General features: G+C 38.0%; 1 long non-coding RNA gene across 2 annotated transcripts in view; it reads right to left on the bottom strand.

Moving 5' to 3' along the window:
• The window catches only part of LOC138156380 (uncharacterized), a 5,517-nt gene extending 661 nt beyond the window's left edge, over nt 1-4,856 (bottom strand). The window contains exons 1-3 of one of the 2 annotated variants that reach the window (XR_011167138.1): nt 4,405-4,856; nt 2,506-2,648; nt 1-1,384 (exon numbers count right to left, since the gene is read on the bottom strand). This is a non-coding gene — a long non-coding RNA (uncharacterized lncRNA). The remainder of the gene's footprint in view (nt 1,385-2,505; nt 2,649-4,404) is intronic. The other variant, XR_011167137.1, reaches the window with a different exon arrangement.
• Between the last annotated feature and the right edge of the window lie 13,007 nt (nt 4,857-17,863).

Below are 17,863 nucleotides of genomic sequence, written 5' to 3'. Positions count from 1 at the left end.
AGACACACAAACAGAGACAGACAGGGGGAGACAGAGAGACAGAGACAGACAGGGGGAGACAGAGAGACAGACACTGAGAGACAGGGCCACAGACAGAGACACAGACACACAGACAGAGACACACACAGAGACAGAGAGACGGACAGAGAGACAGAGACCGAAAGACAAAGAGACAGACAGACAGGGACAGACAAAGACACACAGAGAGAGACAGACAGACAAACACTGAGAGACAGGGACAAAGAGAGACAGAAACACACAGAGACAGAGATAGAGAGAGACAAAGAGACAGGGAGAGAGAGAGAGACAGAGAGACACAGGCAGAGGCAGACAGAGACAGAGACAGACAGGCAGACAGACACTGAGACAGGGGCAGAGAGAGATGGACACACAGACAAAAAGAGACACAGAGACAGACAGACACACACACAGAAGTAGAAAGAGACAGAGACAGAAAGGGGGAGAGACAGAGACAGACAGGAACACACACAGAAAGACAGACAGAAAGAGACACACACAGACACATAGACAGAGGCAGAGACAGAGAGAGAGATCAAAATAAGGATGGAATAAAAAAAATAACCCTTGAAGTTCACAGCTAGGTGATGGGTAAGGTAGTGTGATGGCACCTCCTTTAGAGCATGTCCAGGTGGCATTCCAGTCAGGGTATGGTCCCCCCACCTCTGAGCATGCACAAATATTCTCTATCTACCCACTGGGGGCCATATGAAACGTCAGCATTCAAGGTGTCCTCTGCTTGCTTCAGAGTCTATGTGGCTCATTGCTAGGTTGAGTCAGTTGCTGAGATGGATAAGCTGATGATCCTAGTACCACCCATAGGAGAAAAAGCAACTTCCAGCTGGTGAATTTCTTGGAGGCAGCTTTACATGAGACAAGATATGACTCCAGTGGGGAAAGGTATTAGAAAGGAAGTCTTTTCCAACCCCAGTATAATGGGATGGCCAGGATCCTCAGAGCCCCACTTTTCATGGGAAATGTGGACTCAACTACCACCGAAGGCTCCTGGCTTCTTTGCCTCTCCTTCTGTGTTTCATTTCCGCTACCATCAGCCTTATGACTGTTGAAATGTCCTGGTATGTCTATGAATGCTGGCAACAAGGACATTTACTGAAGTCTTTGGTTTCAGCCACTGCAGCAAGATTAGGATTGCAACAAAGAAAATGTTGGCATTGCAGAGGCACCCCCAAAAGAAGATACCCTTCTGCTGTTGGAAACAATACTAATGCAGAGGTTTACAGTGATTAATTAGTAAGTTTGTAGACATTATGTCCTAATGAGACATAAGTGTGAGCCTCCCGACTGGTAAGCTGCTAGTTTCTCTTCTAAGCATTCCATGATTCTTTATTGCTTAGCATTCCTTTTTCTGTGTGGGAATAAATTGTTTTTTCCATAGGTAAATCATGTTCAAACATCAGTTACCTTTTACACTTTCTCCACCCTTGCTGCTGGATTAGACAGGAGTGATCAATGGTGCATGTAGAGAGGTTGCCATTGATAAGAAATTAGTCAAGAGAAAAAGAATGGAGTGATGAGGTCAATGGATTTTGAAATGAAGTGAAGGGGATGATAAATGGCATTAATTTTCTCAATAAGAGCAGAGATCTTCAGTTAGCAGGATGGAGAGAGGGAGAGGTATGGGAAGCTTTAGGTGAGAAGAGAAAATTTAGAACAGACTGTAGGGAGTGGCACAGGGAATCAGTTAAGGAATAGTAAAAAAAATGAGGATGCTGTTGAGGTTAGGTAGTATAAATTTGTGATGTAGGCTGTCAGTTGATTGCCTGACTTCCTCTAATCTCATTCGGTAACATTTGAGTAGGAGCAAAGTAGCAGGATGGTGGGAGTAATTGAGGATTGGGATTTGGCAAGGGATGAGCAGTGACAGGTCAGTGGTAAAAATATTCCAGAGTGGAGTGCAGTGGGGAGTTGGACTGGTTAACGATAAGGTCACAATGGGGAAGAGAAGAAAGTAAAGTCCGGGCAGGGGTCCTAGCCTGAGAAGTACCAAAGGAAAGGAAGGATTGAAGGGCAACAGAAGTGTGAAGGATATATTTATTACAGGGTAAGGCATCTAGAGAAATTTTTTCCTCAAGAAAGTAGAACACTTGTGGGTTAAGTAGTAAGATCAAAATAGATCACACAATGAGTGTGATCAGAATGGATTGATGGAATATGTCATGGGACTTGAGGAAAATGAAAACTACGAAGTTAAAGTGTGTATCAATGTGGATGTTACAGTCCCCTAATTTAAGGACAGGAGAGTCAGTGGGTCAGTTGAAAGAAGTTACTAAACACTTAGTAAGTGCCAGGCATGGGGGAATAAAAATACAAGCAAAAAGACAAACCATCTGAGTGCTAAAAATACCCGCCATAATGGAAGACAGTACAGCATATAGAAGGAAACTGAACAGTGGAAGAGAGGTACCAGATATGATAGAGAAATCTAAGTTTAGGCTGGTGAGAAATGAAGTTGACCTGGCTAATTACCTTAAACTGAGGTTCTGGGAGGAACCATACAATTAGAGGGTGGAACCTCAGAGGCAGATAGTCCCTTGATTGTGGGGATTACAGGATTGAATCTAAATTCTAAAGAAGTTTCTTGGTCTTGTTGAAGAGCTTCAGAGTATATCCTAGTAAGAAAAGAAGAGAGTTGAAGGGGAGAAGAAGAGAAGATCATTTTGGAAATGTAGTCTCTGGACAATCAATATGTATTATCCACATTTTGCATATGGAGAAACTGAGACTCTGCTCATATCAGGAATGATTTGAACTCGTCAGTTGATCAATAAGTATTTGTTGTACAAATTTAGAGTCATCTCCCCTATTTGTGCCAGACCTGTGGGAGAATCCTCTGGGCTCCTATTTGGTTTGATCAGCCACAGTAGGACACAATGTACCTTGACTCCAAAGTAGTGATGTCATTTTGGTCTTCTTTGATAAAGGACTACCAAATATTTGTTCAGTGAACACTACAGGGTAGTCACTGATCTAAACACTGGGAATACAAAGGGCAAAAGACAGTCTAACACTAGCCAGGTCAGTAAAGACTTCCTTCCAATAGAATGTGGGGTTTTGTCTGGGACTTGATATAAGTCAAGAAAACTAGGAGCTTCCTTGCTTTGAGATTACTCCCTTCAGCTACTATGCTCTTTTGCTTTTTATTTTCTTATTGTTTTTTTTTTTTTTGGGGGGGGGAGGGTTGTTTAAAAACAAATATAAACCCTTAACGCGAAACCTTTTTTTAGAACTTCCATCCTGGAGTAAACTTCTAATGGCTTAATTTAAAACCCTTGAAAACAGACATTTATAATGGAAAGTCTGACATCTCAAATTATACATAACCATAATATTATTCATGCCAGTGTGTGGGTGTAGCCGAACATTAATATTCTTCAGGAGTTCTTTGTGTTTTCCTTTTTGTCTCTCCTCTCCCTAAAGCATTAGGATGCCTCTTTGCTACACACCATTTTCTATTCGTTATTCATGGTTACACCTTAGATTCACGTTATTTGCATATGACCTGGCAAAAGGCTACTTGGAGTTTATCTCACTTGTCCAATTTGCTGGGCTCTTAGACCAACTCTGAGACCTACTGGATTGATTGTCAACGGGCCAGTCTCACGGGTTGTTCCGTCTGGGCTTGTCCACGGAAACAAGCAGCTTCCTTACCATCCTGGAACTGGAAGGGATGGGCGCCAGAAAACACTGCCAGCACGGGCAGCACTTCCTTAACGAACGAGTTTCCTGGGCCAATTTAGGGGATCAGAGAGTTCTGCAGAGAAGTACCCCCACCACACCCCCCATTCACCTCATCCACCCTATTTACTTCATAATAGGCAGGAGACGCTCTCCCTCTGACCTCCCCACACACACATATCCAATGCCTACGAGTCCCAGCTCAGACTCCAGGATTCCTCACGCCCTCTCTCACGTGGAGAGGCTCACTCTCACCCCAGTGGGTGCGGGTGAGCTTGGAGCAGATCCCAGAGAAGGGAGGAATGGAGAGAAGGAGGGCGCTGTCTCAGCCGCAGATTTCCTGACGAGGAGAGGGGGCGCCCAGAAGCAACCAGTTCAGCGCCACCCGCATAGCTTAGGCGCGCGAATAGGAGGGGACCCGGTGAGGGCACTGGGCGGGACAGGAGGACGGCCCAGAGGCCACAGAATCGATCTTGTTCCTACAGGGCCAAGCTGCTTCCTCCTCCCTTTCCCGTCCCACGCAGCCGCACCCAGACCGCAATATTTCCCGTGCGACAGCTAGCTAGTGAAAAACAGCCTCGGGTCTTGTGCGAGTGGGTGGGTGGGGGTGTACATGTGGGTGGCTGGATGGGCGTAATGGCTGTAGCCCGAAAGCATCTGCGTGCATTTTGGAGGCTGGGCCACACTTACCCTATCTTTGATCTTGGGATAATCAGAGAACTGAACTCGGAGAAGGCTAGCCTAGGGGTGCTGATTTCTTGTCTCCTATCGCACCTCCTGGACCCCAAGGACAGATAGAGACACGCCTGTGTCGGTGGGTTCTTTGTTAGGCGCCCGAGGTGCGCAGGATCTGCTAGCATGCTCCAGCTGACTGCAAAGGGAGCTTTTCAGGGGATGGACAACTCCCAGTGTAGCATGGGAGGAAGAGAAGGAGAGGAGGACCAGAGGAAAGGAAGTGGAAGACGAGAAATTGATCACAAGATCATAGATTTAGTGCCAGAAGGTTCCTTACAGGGATCTAGTCCAAACTATCTCATTAGTAAACTGAGGCCAGAGAGGTGAGTGTCTCGTCTATGACTGGGAAATCTTTCGACAAATGCAGTTTCCAAACAAGTCTTGAACATTCATTCACTGATGGCATCAGGGTCAGCAATGTTACTATTCTAGTACCAGGACTCCCCAAAGCTCTCAGAGGACCACTTCCTACCCCCATCATCAATCGCTAATCATTTGAAAACAATTCTTTTTCTTGACAACTTGATTCTCACACCCAGTCACATCCCAGTGCCCAGTATTTGTTTTTCCCAAATAGACTTAAGAAAAGCAATTGGACCTGAGATTTAAATACTATAAGGAACTCCTTTCACCAAGGAAGATTTGCATTCTCTCTAAAATTGTAATCTTAGAGAACTACTCAGAACGTTAAAACCTGACATTGTTCACAGAGCCCATTGGTATCTAATGTTGAGGCTTGAATCCGTCTCCACCAAATTTGGTTGAAAAAAACAAAGCTTTATGATTATTCATTTTATCAGGGGTGAAGTGACTGGAAGGGGTTAAAGCCATCACCTCACTCCAGAAAATTAAGCTTGTTAGAGCTCTGTGACAGTTTATTGGCTTCCTTTAAATTTTCTTAGATTAGCCTGACAGCCTCTAGCATAAAAATACATTTTAACAGCTCAGAAACAGAAGCAGTTAAATAGTGTTTCTGAATTCATTTCTCAGAATGATTACGCCATTGATTCACATAATAAGCAAATCACAGAGCTGACAGTTTATTATATGAGTTGAGACAAATTCTCGCTTAAAATGATTTTTCAACACTATTTCATTAGTAATATTAAGCCTCTTTATGCTTTTTTTTTCTTTTCTCGGGACTCCTATGTTAAACAATGGTTACAGCTAAATAAATAAATGAACAGGATCTGACTGAATTATTCCATCATCTAACTGTACGTTTTCATTAGGTTTATTACCATCGATATTGACATATCCATTGTATATATGTATGGACAAGATTTTAAAGTAACAAATGTCACCCAAAGGGCAGGCAGTCTGTGCTAATATAATGTGGATTTGGATGATGTGGAGGCTTGGAAGCTTATTTCATCGAAACTGACAAATATATTAAAAAGTTTTGTATCACTAGCCTAACAGTATCAAAACTGCACATGTCCCAGCCTACTGGAATCTATTTAAATTATTAGTCATGTTTTAATTTTAAAAATAATCCAGGGATTAAATTTATAAAGTAAAGCCTAAAATCATCATTCCTAGTCTAGCAAAAGAAAAACATTTTTAACCTAACAATGGAAAAATAAAATTTAATTATTTTTCATTTTAACAGTTCTCTGGGAGCTTCCTTATAGTTTTTCAGAGTCATTTCTAGTTTTAACAGAGGAACCAGATAAATATGATATGCAAATGCTAATAAATCTTATTGCCAGTTTTAAAAGTCACTATTGCCACCATCGTTCACTACTCAACTTTTGCAGTCTATTTTTCTATAGTGAAATATCCTTAATGGCTGATGCAGAGAGAAGTAGGTAAAAGGTAAAAGTTTAAATTTATCTTGCTGCATCACTGGCTTTTCAATTTAAACCTTACATAGAGGATGAGTAACATTGTGGGTCATGAATTTATACTGAACTTGGGAGGAGGGAAGATTTGGAAGGTGAAAGGAAGAGACTTGAAATTTTTTAAAAATCAAGAAAATAATCTTACAGAGTGCTCAGATATTTTAGAATTCCATTTTAACACTGTTAAAAAATTAAAAAAAAACAGAAATGGGCAGATTTTTCCCCCTCTTCTCTTCATAGGAATTTGATGGAGACCTTAGAACATTGAGTACTAGTCATTCATTTTACAAATGAAGGAAATAAGACTGACAGGTTTGCTCCAGGAAAGATTTGTAATGAGCTAGTATCCAAATCCAATGACCTGATTCCAAATCTAGAGCTTTTTTTACTCCATCTTTTCAGAATGGAAATGGAGACGTTTAAAAAAAGTGCACAAACAACTCCTGTGTTTCTAACCTGGGAAGCCAAGTCTTTTCAGTACTGGGTCACCCTATGACTGGAAGTAGACAGGAGGTCATTTCTGGCACTGAGATGCTGAGTTGTACATGTAGTTGGGTGGAAGCAGGTGGGAGATATCTCTGCATGGTGTATACAAGCCATGTTATATTTGTAATGCCCCACTGTATTACTCCCCAAACTTGTACTCATACTTGCAGGTCATGTCTCCTGAGGGCAGATGAAATATCAGGTTCTAGGGATAACTTCATGAGTGGCTGTTCCTACAATTGGAACTCGAAAGCCCCTACTGATGTATTAGCCATTAACAGTCATGCCAATTGACTTAGCTCATACCCAAATTCATTTACTCAAATGGCAGAGCAAGAACATCCATTAGAAAACATTCCTTCTCTAAATCTGGAGTGTATTCTCCCAACAAATGCACACAGTGTCCATGGAAAGAGAGGATCCCAAACAATGATAGTACAATGGCAGTGAGGAAGACATATTAGATACATGTGTGATGAAGACAACTCAGAATTTTTGGAACCCCCAAACCTAAAAGTTCTTTCTTTTTCTATGCAGGCCTCTTGGAGCTTCTCGTTGGGCATTGCATCTCTGCTGGGCAGGTGGTTCAGTTTAATCTACTCTTTTCTGGAATGCATAGCTGGCTCTCTTCTGTGAAGACAGGGGTCAGCAGCAGGGGAAGCTGCTTCCTCCCTTGGGTGACTGTCTTTCTGTATCTTTATCTTTCTGGAGTGTGTCTTTTCAAACTGTTTTCCTGTAAAGTTTTTCTTCTGCAAAGTGTTTCCTGTTGGTCCAGCAGTTGTTCTTCAAAGCTACTTAGCTGATGGGTAGGGTGAGAGGAGGGAGGCGACTCCTCCACAGTCAGCTTCCAGGCTACAACCCACTCTTGAACTCTGACTACTCAAATTCATCCAAGGCATTTAATGTCCACTAAAGTATCACCAAATTCACTGACTTATCCAATCCCTTGACTAAATCAGGGATGTGTAGAAACATGAAAAAGTGATCAAGGCATCTTATATGTACATTAACATTTCACCACGTGTGAATATATTCTGTAACTTTTATCAGTTGGATGGGGGGAGTGAGCAAAAATCACATCCTTTTTCCTCTACTTTTTTTTTGCCCTCTGCTATGGCAAAAAAAAGGTCATGGTGACTCAAGGAATGGTGGAACTGAATGTTGTAAACTAAATGTAAATAAAGAAATATATATTTTTTAAAAGCCATGGTCGTTATATAAGCAATAATTCTGTAGTCATTAACTTTACATTTAATATGTTTTGTTCAGTCATTTTCAGTTGTGTCCAACTCATCCTGACCCCATTTGGAGTTTTCTTAGCAGAGATACTGGAGTGGTTTGCTATTTCTTTTTTCGGCTCATTTTACAAATGAGGAAACTGAGGCAAAGAGAGTTAAATGATTTGTTCAGGGTCAGTCACACAGATATAGCAAATGTTTGAGGCTGGATTTGAACTCAGGAAGATGAGTCTTCCAGACTCTAGGCTCAGCTCTCTTTCCACTGCACCACCGAGGCCGCATATACATTTTATTTTATTTTTTTTAAGGCAACAGAGGTTAAGTGACTTGCCCAGGGTCACACAGCTAGCAAGTGTCTGAGGCCAGATTTGAACTTAGATCTTTCTGACTACAGTGCAGGTGCTCTATCCATGCTGCATATATATTTTAATATGTGCATGTTGTCTTTCTCATTAGAATGTATACTATTTGTGGGTAAGGATTGTTTCATTGATTGTACATGCATTCCCAGTATCTGGCATAGTACCTGGACATAATAGGCATTTAATTTCTCTTAGGTATTATTTTTGGAAATAGTTTGTTATTTTTTTTAATTATTTTTTTCCTACAGTCATTTTGATTACATAAAAATGTAGCTGGATTATTTGTGATGATATAGATGATAGCGTGAAATCTTGGATTCATTTTGTAGAAACTGGTTTTCTAGAGTTGCTATTACTGTGTCTAGTTGGCATATTCTTAAAGAGGCTAAAGTGAAGACCAATTCTATAACTTTTCCCCTTTTATTTGATTTTAAAAATATTTTAAAATAAATTTTCTTTAATATTACAAAGTTTTGAGGCAACATGGTATAGTAGGATGAGTAATGAATTAGAAATCTGGATTCCCACACTTGTTAGCTTTGTGATGGACAAATCACTTAGTCTTTCAAAGAGCCAGTTTCCTCATCTGTAAAATGGGGATCATAATACCTGGAACACTTATGTGACGGGGTTGTTAGGAGAATCAAATGAAACCAGTATATAAAGAGCTTTGCAAACCTTAAAGCATTATATAATGATAATAATTATTGTTGTGTTATTATGAAGTTGGATGAGTATAGAAGTAAAATTAATTATTACTTGTCACACTCTTAAGGGACCTCTAAACTCTTAGCTGATGTTTCCTGTGCAGTTTATAGACTGGTTACACTTACACAACCAGACCAAACAATAACTCTACTCTACCCATGACTCTCTTTGAACTCCTCCTCAATCCAGACCTCAGGGAGACTTCAGGGGTCCCTAGGAATATACTATTTTTTTCTAGCTTAGTAGTTCACTCTGAACCAGACTAGTCCAAGGAATAAGGATTTCTTCTCAATCTCCTAAGGGGCAGGTGAATTCTGGAATTTTTCTGGGGTCCAAGTTTTAGAACCAGACAAGGCTTTCCTTAGATGACTCCGGAACAGATCAGAACCTTCTCAAGTCAATCAAGCATTACAGATCATAGATGCACAGGAATACACAGGTTTACTATGATTCTAACCCATACCATAGTCATTAAGACACTTTTAGGCTTTACAGTCACCTTGAAGCCCTGGGTATAAGGGAAGGGAAGGGGACAAATTTCATACAGCTCAGCACTGCCAGCCTATAGCCACAGGAAATTTCAAATACGCTATTTAACTAAATTCTGTGCACAATAGCTGAAAAAACTAGTCAGGTGACCTCAGGGAGAGCCCCTGGAAACCCCCTGATTCTTTTTTATGTGATTCTTTATCCATAAGGGTAAGTTCTAATAGCTGTCTTCTTTGGTTGAATCATTTCCTCTTCTCCCAGATCTTGCTCTGAAATGCTCAAATGTTTTACAGGCACAACACAATTAACTCACACATATTCTTCCTATTTTTTTATATTCCTTTGTAGTTCAGGGGATTCCCTTAGTCTCCTGCTTCTGCTCCTGCTCCATATTATCTGTTGACATTATTTTTATTTCTATACTACTTCCCTCTTTCCCATCCATTTCTATTTCTATGGCTACCATGACAGGAAGCCAGATCTTAGGAAAAGAAGATTCAGAGAAAGCCAAGTAGAACATATGAAGACCAGATTGAAAGAATAGAAGTGGAAGAGAGGAAAGAACAATAGGGAAATTATAAATTATATATTCTAAGTTTAAATTAAGTATATGGACAATATATAATAAATTTAAATCAATTATATATGTAGAAATGGTCATAAATGTAAATTAATTCTATAAATACGTTTATATAGAAATGACGTACCATAAATATGCAGAAATTATATGTTATAAATGTAAATTAATTATATAATATATTTTATATAAATTATTAATTTAAATGAATTATATAAATATAAATTCCATATCACAAGTTTAAATAAATTCTCTATTTAAAAAGCATTTGGGGGGAAGGGCTAGGAAATTGATGTCCTTTTCATTTTTAGATAACCAGCCTAGTCCCTTAAGAGTGTGACAGGTAATAATTAATTTTACTTCTGTACTCATCCAACTTCATAATAACATGATAATACTCATGGAGCTCTTTGTGCCTTTGTATTGGGGAAGTTCTGAAAGGTACATGTTTGTGGGGAGGCTCTATCATCCAGCACTGAGGACAGAGGGACACCGACAACTGCTCAGTTTATTCTTAATCACTCAGCAGGAGTCAGTAACAGGCAGGAATAGAATACAAATGTTTTGGCTCTAAAATTTGTCCTATTTGTGGGTAATTGAGCAGAGTTTATTAACCTAGGGGACATGAATTTGATTTTTTAAAATTTAATGAAGATTTCAAAAAATTTTAATTTTTAAAATTCAAAAAAGATTTAATAAAACTTTAAAAATTAAAGAAAAGATATTTGTGTCAAATGGTCGCCATCTCTAGGGTGAGGGGAGAGGGAAGGAAAAAGGGAAAAAAGAAATTTACATGATAACTTTATTGTATATTTAGAAGGAATAGCAAGTTGTACACAATAGATTTGCAGTTTCATGTGTAATCATCATGTTTGTTATGTTATGTTATAGAAATACTTGCTTTATTCCATAATTTAAAAATAAAATAAATAATTTTTAAAAAAAAGATTTAAATATAATTGACTTCCTTTGCAATACTATCTATTTTTATTTTATGAATTTAAAACTTATTTTGAGAAGGGGCCCATAGATTTCGCTAGACTTCCAGAAGGAGCCATGACACAAAAACCTTCTGGCTAGTGGAAAAATAATGAGTGAATTCACTAATTCATTTCTTCTTCATATTTCATCCTAAAGAAAATTGTTTGCTTGGTCATCTTGATGCAACTTCATCAATCTTTCTAGGGCATAGATTTTTGATTCATTGCATTCTATTAGTGTGGAGGAAGATGAGTACTTTCATCCCTTCTTACTTTTTATAAAACAAGTCCTTCCTCAATGTTCTACAGATGAGAAAATTGATCTGCCATTATCTCACATCCATTTGGTAAGGAAGTGCATTTTTCAGATTTTCTGAGCTTTCACTTAAGCATTAACCTCTGAACCTCATCACAGTGTGTAACTGCTTGCAAATTGTGTTTCCCCTTATGACTAAAAAATAAACTGAAGGAACCCTAGGAAAATAAGGTTAGCATTTCCAGAAGAGTAGCATGAAAGCTTTGCATAATGAAACTTGAAAGCGGGAAAGGTCACCTCAGTTAGACATTGTTGAGTACACAAAACATTGAACACTATAATACAGGTTTTTCACAAATTTGCTAAGTTGTATGTGGGATGGGATTGGAGGGAGAATAAGGGAGAGATAGATTCTTGTCTTTTTCTAGTCAAAAGGGGATCATTAGGTCAAAACTCCAAGAAGTTTAAGTACTTCTGGATTATTGGAGTCTTAAATAATGAACTCCAAAAATCAGGGACCACAAATTCACATGAACCAAGTCCAGCTAAGAATAATGGTGACAAGAAGGTGACAAGAACTAAGGAGATTTGGAACCCTGGGAGAATTCAAATAGTCAGCTTTTCCATTTCCCTTCCCCTGAATTTCAAAGTTTTGTGTAATTAAATCTCCAACTTCAAACATATCAAATTATTAATCTGAGAAAGAATGGTATAACATTTGATATCACACACACACACATATACAGAGTTTGCATTAATGATTTGGGAATTTTTGAAATCTTGGCCAACCCCAGCTAAATCCATTATGAATTTCCTTGCATTGTTTAAATAATATACGCACGGAAGCTTTTCTTGGAGGGCAGCTTAGGTAATAAAATATTTGTGAAAAACATTGACTCTTAAAATTACCATGAAAATGAAAAGCCACATATCAGCACAAGTTTGAAAACATACTTTGGGAATTTAGTAATGTTTCCATTTCCTTACCTATCAGTTTTACTTAAATTAACTATAACTGAAATATGCTCTACCCTTTTCCTCAATTAACTTTTCATTCATTCACAAATTCAGTGGGTCTCATCCTGGAATGAGACCCTTCATTCTTCAAAGAGCCTTGCATGACCTGTTGCAGTTTTCAACTAATTAGAAAAACAACAACAAAAAAATTGTTGAGATTGGTCCCAGAGGAGCCGAGGCTATCTTGAAATTCACTTTGCAAGAATAAACATCATCACTTATAACATACAGGTCTAAAAATCCCTAAGGTACTCTATAAAGCGAAGATTTCCAAATCTCTTTATCATCTTAAATGATCAGAATTGTTTTCTTGAACAGTTTTTTAAAAATGTAAAATTCTTGCTCCTCTTTGTGTACTAAAGTTTTTGCCTAACCTGCAAGGATTTAGACAATGCCAACAATTCCTATCTGTTACATAGAGGTTACATTAAGTAAAAATCAGACCGACTATGCTCTCTGGGTTTACAAAATAAAATAGCTCACATGCATTTCAATAGCTAAGACACTAGAAAATTTGCACAACTCACATTTCTACAATTTTTCTTTCTACATTTCTCTTTACAAGAGCCTACTGGAATTGGACCCTAGATTTAAAACCTTTCAACCCTTTGATTTTACTTGTTTTTAAAAATATTTTTATTATGAGCTTAAATACTAAAAAGGGGGAATTTCTAATATACAGCAGAACACACAAAGAGGATACTGTATGAAACAGATTACATTGCTTGCTTTAAATATATGTGTATATGGATGTATACATACATATGTCTCCATGTTACTTTCAAAGTTGTACAGTTTGTCTGTTTTTCCTTCTGAACTTCCTTCTGTTCTCTGCTGTGTATTTTGTACAAATGTGTCTATTGTCCACTTTTTTTTTTGACATCACTGTGGTTGATCTTGACGCTTTCATTGTTATCCTTCTGTAAAAACTGAGACAAACTAAAAAGGAAACTCTTGCAGCAAATAATTTTTTTTCAGTTTAAACATTTTTTTTTCTAACATTTCTTGCTGTCACTTGGAGTCCTTGATTTCTATTTGGCCTATTCGAATTTTCAGAGAGTTTATTACTTTGGTACGATTCATCACTTTCTCCTTTAAATTTTTCTTTTTCCATTTCTTTGCTCCCAACCTTTTCTTTAATTTTTTTTTTTTATCTTTGTGCTTTGTTTCTTCTGGATGTTTGTGTAGTCCTTGTAGAAAATCCACTCCCCCCTTTTACATCACTACTTACTGTTATCACAAAATTATTTGTATCTTCTTTTGGGGGAATCTCTAGATCTCCAACATTTTTTTTACATTGTTCATATTTTCTTTGATTTGCTCATTTCTTCAGCTTTAATTCCTTAGTTAAGACGTTTGTGCCATGGCCACGCTTCTCCTCCTTCTGTACTTTTTGGGTGGGGTGGCTGATCTTCTTTGGTTGTACACTGGAATTCTGGATCTTTGAAGGTCAGGATACTGGGTAGTCTGGGTTCTCTATAGTATCTCTAAACAAAGTTCTAGGGCTGTTCGAGCCTCTTCACCTAGGCTGACTCCATTATAGTGTGGCCATGCTTCTCTGCTTACTGCCATTCTTTGGAGCTTTGAGGGTCTCCACCCTGACGTTCTCTGACTTCCCTGGGTTTTGAGGGTAGGGGTGGGGGTGCACAAAGCTCTGCTGTTGCTCTCTCTGCACAGAGAGTCCTTCAGATTACAGATGACCCATCCTCTCATTAGTCTGGCTGAGAGGCTACAATGCTGTTTGCTTATATTGGCTTTGTTAGTGGTCCATTTCTACCTTGCCCATGAACTTCTAGATTACTCTTTGTGTAGTACTTGGGAGTTTCTCAGATTTCTTGATCATTGTTTCTGTTTGTCATATTCTGATTTGTATCACATCAATGTGTATTGTATTATAATTTTTAGAGGTGGGATGGTACAGTGGAATAAATACTGAATTTTGCATCTCAGAGCCCTGATTATTAGTATCTTGACTTTGTTGTCTTGGGTAAGTCAATTGTCTTCTTTGAGACTCAGTTTCCTTAACTGTAAAATGAGGGAATTGGGCAAGATGACCCGTAAAGTCCTTTTTAGACCGAAATCATTGATGTAATGTATAGATCTTACTTCCCCCCTTTAGATTATACACTATTCAAGGTCAGAGTGTGTGCCAATATATCTCTATCGGCATTACATACAGGAGAGCACTTCATACATGTTGAATGAAGATGAACTAATTTTTACAAGTCTTTAAAAAGTCAAACGAATAGAAGACAAATGGAGTTCTAACTAGTGAGACAAATCAGATATTTCAAGTTCCAATCCCCTTCTACAATTTCTGAATAGTATCATGTTATACATCATAACTGTTTAGTATCTATAATTTGACATCTATGAAATATAAAACTTTTCGTGAAATGATCTTTGTCCCCCCCAAGATTACAGTTAAAATTGGAAAGAGATATAAGAGCTATTATGATTTATATACTTATGTGCTATTTATATTATATTATTTTTCTTATATATACTATTTTAATATTTAAGTAGTAATTAGGTGCATGTCAAAATTGAAAATAATTTTGGAATAACGAAAAAACTTATGGAAAAGTGGATTCTCAAAAAGTAAATAATACCCAGTATATAAATATTAAAGTAGAAATAGCTAGTACTAAATAAAGGGAAAATATGAATCCATGTATACAACTAACATTTTCCAAATAATTATACAGATGAAGAAAAGCATTTTAAAGGGTCAAACAGATTTTTTTTAATGCTACCCTTTTCATTGAATTAAAAAATGATTTTTTTGGAAAATGTACATGCATGATTAATTTTTTCTCATAATAGTATCTATGCTGCATTTAAGTCATAGTATCAAAAGAAAATTGTGTTTATTGCTAGTTTTTTATACATTACATTGTCCTAGAGGGAAGATAGTTTACCAGACAGAAAAACTGCAAGCATTTGCATTGTAAGGTAGCTAAAAGCCAATTTAGAACAACAACAAAAAAACCCAGGAAAACACTATTGAAAATATGATGAAAATGTGACATAGGTTCTATTAATGAGAAAAATCAATCACACTTGAATAAATTAAAGTTTGGTTTCAATAGAATCAAGAAATTGATTGATCATGTTGCTCTATTAATTTTGTGGAAGTCACTCAGGCTACTAGATTTTTTTTTTGGTTGAGGTGTATGTGTGTATGTATGTATGTACATATATAGGCATACATGGGCATAACCATGTATACACATCACACATATGTCTACATACACATAGATATGTATATAATACATTTATATATACATGTGCATATATTTAAACAAAATATTGGTTTTTCTTTTATAGAAGCCTAGTAAAGTCTACTGAGGATAAAGAAATATTGGAGGTTTATGTGTTGCGAGTGAGTAGGAGTCAGGGAGGTCTCTATCTTTATTCCATATGGTATGAAGTGAGTCTGATGGGATTTCAGATTGCTACCCTAGATAGCAGAAGATCTATGCAATGCTCCTGAATGCAAACCTCAAATTCAGGCCAAGTTTGCAAAGGTTCATGAACCTCTGAATGAACCTGCCTCAAGTTCTGAGCTGGCTGGGGCCAAGTTTCAAGTGAACCTGGGATGAATTATGGTTTCAGGTGGAAGCCATGCAAAACTCAGTTTCGGTCGTGTTTCCCTTTAAACTGTGGGTGAGAATCCACATGAGCCAGAAATGCCTTTCCCCCCTCCTTGAGAGCTTCACACAGACAGGGAATACAATATCTCTGCAGCTGGTATATGAGGGTTTTTGTTAGGGGAACACTTTTTGGCAAGTACAATACAATAATCTAGCATCCTTTATAAACTCAGATTGTCTTCTACTATGTGAAAGGTTTAGAATTCCAAAAGAGAGTGTGAATAAGTGGATTATTTGAGCATATTTAATCACAGATGCTGGAGTTGTGCATGCGACCTCCTATCTAACCATACCCTAAATAAGATTTTGTGCTAGTAGCTTAGATCCAAGTAATTTAGAGTACTTTATAAACGCACCCTCTGATTCTAACAAGACTGCAAGGGAAAAAAATGCTACATCTGGAGCCAGACAAGTTAGAACAAAATCTAGGCTCTGTCTCTATTACTTGTACCGGACTGAGAAAGTCCCTTCCCATTTCTGGGTTTTAGTTTCTTAGGCATCATACTAAATCACCTGTAATGTCTTTTTTAGCACTAGATTTTATAATCCGTTAATTTTTTGATGGAGAAATTAATAGGCAAATGTTTCTGAGATTTGGGATTTTAATAATCTGGATCACACAAGCAAATGGGTAGTTTAGGGAAACAAATCAAGGACTTTCTGCTGCCTGACCCAGGCAGTAACTGTCTAGACCACCCTATTATTTTAAGGAATGAAGACAAAGGAATTTTAAAGCCTATAAATTATTTTGTAATCTACTAATTCAGAACAAATACAAGATGGTGGAGGAATGGTCAGAAAGCAGTTTGTCTCTAAAATATCTGGGTGTTTTACAGTAATACTTCTCTGAGCCCTGTTTTTTCCTCTCCAGACTTCTTTTTCTACCACATCTAACAGCCTTCTCACCCTGCAAGATGCCACACTACGCCTGGGATCTTCTCACCCTGGAAGATTCCCTTGCCCCTTAAGGCCTTTCCTCTCTTTGGTGAGTTCCTCTTGGAACCTCCACTTTAAGGAAATGCCTAGGTCAGTGATGTTCACTCCTTCACCATTCTCCAGAATCCACTCCTCATGCTTTAAACTTTTTTTTCTCCACCAGACCTCCTTGATGGTACCTTCTCCCCAACTCTACCCCAATCCATTTTTTCAGCTTCCTGAAGGGGTGTGTGTGTGAGGAACCCTAGCAATTTGAATTGTGCGCAAGGAAAATAGGCTGTCTTAGAAGAGGGTAAGTTTCCCTTCACTGGAAATCTTTAAGCATCTGTTGACTGAACGCTTGGGTAAGTTAGAGTTGGGACTCTTTAATTGTGTGGGTTGGGCAAGATTACCACTCACTGGGGTGGCTGAAATACTCTCTTTCTTTGTGATAATGAGACAAGCAATAGGCTAAAGTTTGTCTATGATCTCATCTTCTAGGAAGAAAGGATTTTCTAAGCAAAAACCATGTATATGTGGTAAAAAAGGATTTAAAAAAAAATCAGAATCTAGAAGCTCTCATCTCTTCAGTCAATCATCAACTTACTTAAAGTGACATTATCAGCCAAATTCTAATGAGAATAAAACAAACACTTCTGTAGAATTTTGTACCCATTATCACATTTGACTTTCACAACAATCCTGTGGGGGTAGATGGTATTATTATGATTCCCATTTTACAGAAGACTGAGAAGACTGAGGTTCAGAGAGATAAGCAACTTTCAAAGATCACAAAGAAAGAAAATTCCAGATACAAGATTTGAATCTAGGTCCTCCTCATTTCAAGAACAGCATGGGGAAGGAGAATGGAAAGGGAAGGAGCACT

Source organism: Petaurus breviceps, unplaced genomic scaffold, assembly GCF_028583685.1.
Source record: "Petaurus breviceps papuanus isolate PSGF00001 unplaced genomic scaffold, PetGlider_PUasm1.0 154, whole genome shotgun sequence".
In the NCBI taxonomy this organism is placed as follows: domain Eukaryota; kingdom Metazoa; phylum Chordata; class Mammalia; order Diprotodontia; family Petauridae; genus Petaurus; species Petaurus breviceps.
The sequence above is the reverse complement of the archived record's forward strand: the minus strand, read 5'-3'. Positions and strand labels throughout refer to the sequence as shown.